Source organism: Carlito syrichta, unplaced genomic scaffold (assembly GCF_000164805.1).
Source record: "Carlito syrichta isolate Samal-C Ts95f unplaced genomic scaffold, Tarsius_syrichta-2.0.1 Scaffold315958, whole genome shotgun sequence".
NCBI classification, from domain to species: Eukaryota; Metazoa; Chordata; class Mammalia; order Primates; family Tarsiidae; genus Carlito; species Carlito syrichta.
Genome location: NW_007260054.1, coordinates 130,781 through 137,216, shown reverse-complemented (window position 1 = coordinate 137,216; position 6,436 = coordinate 130,781). Strand labels below are relative to the sequence as shown.

At 36.1% G+C, this 6,436-nt stretch overlaps 1 pseudogene; it reads left to right on the top strand.

Annotated features, from left to right (window-relative positions):
• Positions 1-6,220: 6,220 nt before the first annotated feature.
• Positions 6,221-6,436, top strand: part of LOC103276198 — a 16,206-nt pseudogene continuing 15,990 nt past the window's right edge.

The window sequence follows — 6,436 nt, the reverse complement described above, 5'->3', positions numbered from 1 at the left end:
TTAATTAAACCCGTGGGGGCACTGCCTCGTGGCAAAGAAGGGTAACTACCATGTGCCAACGCTTACATAAATTGTTTCATTTAATTTTCACAGCATCCTCATGAAATAAGTGTTATTACCCTTAATTTTACATTGGAAAAAACTGAGGGTCAGAGAGGCTTGGCAAAGAGCCCAAGACCACCCAGCATAAAGGTAGAAATGATTTTGCTTGTATGCCACACTCATTAAACTGTTGAGGAATAGTCATTGTAATTAGTAGATCTATTAAAATTCTGGCAAATTAGAGTAAGATCTGACTCCAAGTATTATGATAAAACAGGAATCGTACATAAGTTTTAAAAATAACTATTCTTTGTATTGAAACATTAGAAGTTCCACTGGTTTTCTTTACTGGGATGGCATTTTAGTCTTTTCTAGATTTATTATAGAAAATAAATCAGTTTAATTAGGATTTAGAAATTTTAAATCTATGGTTCCAACTGGATGTTAGAATTATAACTCCTTTGCTCCAAAGTGCATAGAAATGTTGGAATGATTTTCTTACAGTATATATCACTTTCTATTTCATATTAAAGTTGCATTTGTATCTAAAACCCTCTACTTCCCCGTGAATTCAGGAAAATAGGCTCCCTGCCTAAGTCTTTTCTTTATATTCGTGCTTTACATTGCCTTTATTAAGTTTTTTCCCCAAAGCATTCAACTTAGTTTTCATTGAAATAGCACTTCTTTTCCCTTTTTGTACTTTCCCCTTTGCCTATGTTTTAAATTTTGCTGTCTAATTACAATACATTCTTAGTAAATACATAACTCGGCTGAAAGCAGCAGGAGTGTGTGGACATTCTAGAAGGTCACATACAGGCCTCAAACATTCAACTTGCTCTGGCCACCAGTCAGTATATTTTGCAGAAGAGAGAAAGAATTTCAATTAATCCACTGAGTCTAGTAAAAGAGTTTTTACTGTATCTAGGTTGTGTCTATCAGATAGATAGATGAAACCACAGGATCCAAACCATGAGTCCTGTTAGTCTGCCTCCCCAGTAAAGCAGTATTAGGCTACCTTTTTTCCTATCTGACTTTTCTGAATCAACTATTATCTTGGCATCACATAGATGTGGCTTCTTTTTGGGAGAAATAGCCAGTTGGAGTGATAGATAGATACTATAAGAATTGGTTGATCTTCTTGGGGAAGAAGAGTTAAATGAAATGACTAATCATGTAAAGAAAAGATTTGATAAATGCTTCTTAGCAAGGAAGAGAAGTAACATTATTGAGTGTCAATTTTGTGCCAAATATTGAGTCAAGGATTGCATATAATGTTACATTATGCACTCCTTAAACAGTCCAATAAATTAAATATTATTATTTCCATTTTACCGATGAGAAACTGAGTCTCAAAACTTTCAGCAACTTATATGTGATAAAACAGCTATTAAGTGGCAGGAAGAGTGTATGCAGTCAGGGTTGAAGCAAAATTCATACAGCATAATCCATGATAAGCCAAACATCAACTTTGTTTGTTTTTGAGTTGGGGTCTTAGTCTGTTGTCCAGGCTAGAGTGGAGTGGCACCATCACTGTTCACCACAGACTTGACCTCCTGGGCTCAGCTGATCCTTCTGAGTAGCTGTGACTATAGGTTGATGCCAGCATCAATGTTTTTTTTTTGAGTTGGAGTCTCACTCTGTTGCCCAGACTGGAGTGCAGTGGCCGCTCCCGGCCACTGCAGCCTCAACCTGCTGGGCTCCCGTGATCCTTCCGCCTCAGCCTTCCAAGTAGCTGGAACTACAGGTGCGCGCTACCACACCCAGCTAATTTTTTGATTTATTGTAGAGATGAGGTCTTGTCAAGTTGCCCAGGCGGGTCTCAAACCCTCGGACTCAGGCAGTCCACTCACCTCGGCCTCCCAAAGTACTAGGATTACAGGCTGAGCCACCGAACCCAGCCAACATTTTAAAATAAGAGCAGAGTCAGTAAAAAAGATTGCACCGAGAGAGGAGCCTCACTTATTTCACCTTGATCTCAGCTTTGGAAGTGCTCTACAGTACTTGTTCAGACATTTCTTTTTCAACATTTATCCAATAACAATTTATTGAGTGTCTACTATGTGCCAATCACTATGATCGGGTTTTGAAACAAAATGGCAAGTAAAAATGGACCTGATTTCTGCTACCATGGAGCTTATGCAATACACTACTCGAAGTTGGAAAGTATTGTTTTTTCTTTTTCTTTTTTTTAGGAGACAGCACAAATGCTGTCCCCACTACCACACATTATGCAGTCGAGTTTCCCACATTTGGGGGAAATTGCAGGGGTCAGTACATCTGGAGTGCAATGGATAAGCCTCACCCTGGGAAAACCACCTTTGTGATCATGGTATCTCCCCTGCCAGGTAAGTATAAAAAAGTATTTTTAATATATAAAGATAAGGTCTCACAATGTTGCCCAGGTTGGTCTCAAACTCCTGGCCTCAAGTGATTCTCCTGCCTTCATGTGGCTCTTCTGCCTCGGCCTCCCAAATTCCTGGGATTATGTGAATGAGCCACTGTGCTCAGCCGCAAAGTATTATGTAGTAGATGACTATTCATTGTGTACTTCTTTGTTGTAAGAAGGGAAAACAGGTGGCAAAACAGAGCCATGTCATTGTTTCTCTGCTGAATTTTGTAACTTTCAAATAAAGTTTGTAGATTGAGATCAGAAAGTATCATGTTTGATATGTTGAATAAACATATTTTTCATGTTCTCTTCTTTCATTAGTATCCCTTGACCAGGAAGATTGACATATTACCCTCATCATGGAGAGTGTGCTTTATCTTTCAGTGTCATAGTGTTTATAAGCATGGGTTTTGGCATTCGAATCTGTTATTAAGAACAACTGGTGCCCCAGCTCTACTACCTTCTAGTTTGGATAACTTTGGAGAATGTATGTACTATCCCTATGCTCCTGTTTCCTCATCAGTAAATAGAGGGTGATAAGTATCAATAAGTTAATGTATATAAGGTGCTTTGAGAAATTTCCAGGACACAGAAATGATTAATATATAATGAGCTTCTACTAGTCATAGTAGCAGTAGTCCTGTCACTAACTCAATGATCCTGTGTCAATCACTTGGTTTATGTAATCTTCAGTTACCTCAATGGACAAATGAGTCTTTTGTGATAACTAAGTACAGAATAAATGGAGATTGCTCAGCTTGGCATATAAATGTTCAAAAAAATTAGCTCTGTATTTTTAAAAAATGACTGTGTTTTGAGCTAATTATCCATCTTCTGTAATGGTGTTGTTCATACTGCCTGGGACATAAAAGTTTTCAATAAATCTTCAATGAAAGCATATTGAGCTAAATAATATTAGAATCATAAAAGTCCATGAGTAGCTGAGGTGTGCATGCGAGTATGAAGTAAATAAAGGTCATTTTGGTTTTGTGTTTGTATATGTGTGTGAGAGAGATTATACCATATTAGAAAGTAAATGAAAAGCTCCATTGAAATTCTGGTGAATCTTTTTCTTTTTTTACTCCCCTTCCTTGTGTTTAATAATGATCACAGAAGGAAGTTTCAAAAAGACAATTCAGATTTTCACAAGTAAAAATGGCCATCAATTTCTCTGATACATCATCCAAGTCAAGTGGACTTATTCAAATGTTTTCAGAATAGATAAGTTCATTGGAAATTTTTTAAGCCAAAGAGTACAGAACAGTGAAGTTACATTGTTTGATCCTCTCTTCGGTCATGTCTTCAGCTGAGCTTACTCTTTTATTTGCTTTCCACATTTTTAAAAAAAATTAGAGAAAAAAACCAACAAGACAATCAATGTTTGCTTTGAAGATAAAAAGCTTACAGTACATTTTTAAACTGATGCCACCCATATGAGACTACCTGGGCACTACTGTCCAACATTCAGAAGTGTTTTCTTTGTATTTACTGCCAGTTAAATAGTTTTGAATAATTGACAATAAGAAATAATTAGCTCAATTGTTGGGCATTGGGTTATAGTGTTTTTGTCGTCATAGGCACAAGCAAAATTCTAAAAGATAATGGAGTTTTTTAAAATTAGAGCAATAATGCCAAAATTGTTGAATAAACATGTTTTTCATGTTCTCTTCTTTCATTAGTATCCCTTGACCAGGAAGATTGACATATTATCCTCAACAATTTTGGCATTGTTGGTCTAATTAAAAAAAGTTTCATTATCTTTTAGAATTTTGCTTGTGTCTATTAAATAATCAGTTGTATTAAACTCTCCTCTTAAGAAAAAAACTAGTTAAGAGTGTAAACTTTTGGGTCAAGACTACCTGGTTTCGAATTGCTATTACACTGTCTCTCTTCTGGGAGCTTTTGGTTTACTGAAATTTTCTGAGCCTCAATTCCTTCGGCTATGGAATGGCAATAATAATATCTGTCTCATAGTGTTGCTGTAGGAATTAAATGAGGTAATGTATGTAAAGTGCTTGGCACAGCGTTGGCATATTGCAAGTGTTGGCATATTGCAAGTGCTCAATAAATAATAATTATCATCATGATTCAGCTGATTGGGCATCAGGTAGATGCAACCACTGAGGAAGTCACTTCTGTAAAGAGGAAAGTCAGAGAATATATTTTTTCCAAGGTTGCTATTTTGCAAACTTGAATATTAATGCACTCAATTCATGAGATGAACTTCAGAAAAATTGGATAGCTGAAGAGGAAAATTACTTAATCACCAATGCGATTTTAAAAGGTTGCTTCAAATTACAACCCATGGTAATACTAAACTATTAGGGAATAAAAATACAGATCTATCATGCTCCAAATTATTTCACTTTCTCATGTGCTCCCCCCCACAACACTTTCTTAGAAAATATTGGTGACAGGCAGGACTCGGTGGCTCAGCCTGTAATCCCAGTATTTTGAGAGGCTGAGGCAAGTGGGTTGCCTGAGTCCGTGAGTTTGAGACCCACCCCGGCAACTTGGCGAGACCTCGTCTCTACAATAAAACAAAAAAATTAGCCGGGCGGGGTAGCACACACCTGTAGTTCTGGCTACTTGGAAGGCTGAGGTGGAAGAATCACCGGCGCACAGCAGGTTGAGGCTGCGGTGGCCGGGAGTGTGCCACTGCACTCCAGTCTGGGAGACAGAGTGAGACTCCAACTCAAAAACAAGCAAACAAACAAACCCAGAAAATATTGATGACTAGAAGTTCTTTTAGTGTATTTGGGACAGAGTGTTTTGAACATAAACTATTTCTTTGAAATTGGTTACAGCAACTTTTGCAAAGAGTTTCTAGCATATCAGACATTTCCATATAGTTGGACACAAATATAAATTCAGGGCAAAATATTTTAATATAATCACTTCTACCATCAATTAAATATTTGGTTTAGATGGAAAAATTATGATATCTGGGTCATTCTATATAATATAAACCCACATGAGTAAAACTAGTTGAGTATTACTATAAGCTAGACTCTGTATTTGGGGCTGTCAAAAATATCTCATTTCTCTTGTCTTTTTTTTTTTTTTTTAAAGAGCATCAAGGAACTATTCATTTCACTACTCCATGAGTGTTATTTATTTATTTGATTTTAGTACACACTTGCAGGATAATCCATCAGCAGTTGTACTGTAGAGGATGATTATCTATTGAAAGCAATCAGTTCTAAATCTGACTTTTGAATGGATTAAGCATGCATAGGGGTGATTTATCTGCTAGGAGCTACTGACAGAGAAATTCAGGCATAGAAGCTTTGAATAGGATTGTGTTTGAGTACTGAAAAAAATATTTTTAAAATTGGCTTAAAAATTCAAGAAAGAAGCTAAAAAAACATAATGGAATAAATAGGAAATTAAATATTTACAAAACATATTTTGTCAATTTTAATGATTCTTAAATGTATTTAGTCATAAAAAACTTCATTTAAATTGAAATATTTTTAAATTTTCTTACCTTGTAAAAATGTATAAGTATGTGGGATGATTGCTTGTATAAATTAAATATATTACATAGAGTTAAATAATTCAACGAACAAAAATTTATAAAATGTTTAAGGATGTTTTTAAGCAATAATTATTTTTAGTGGAGGATTTGAGGAGTATTTTCCTGTGAATGATATGATAAAAGGGAGAAAACTCTAAATTGTAAGAGTAATTCTAGCATTGTGATAATCTCAGAATATTCCTGGTCTGATTTGTATTTTCAGCTGAATCTCTCTCTCTACATGACCAATACGGTAGTGGTTAAGCACCATGACAGGATTAAGGACTAAAAGGTAAGGCAGCAAGCTCTATTTGTTCCTGTAAGATCATTAAGTCAACAGAAAATAAGTAAGGTAGTTCCTTTTCAGTCAATATTGTCAGTTGGGTACTATACCACTATAAAGGCCTGTCAGCGCTGATCCACTTATACTGAGAGCTTAGGTAGGAGTGTGTATGTGTTGGGAGGGAGGGTGGATGAGGGTGGGT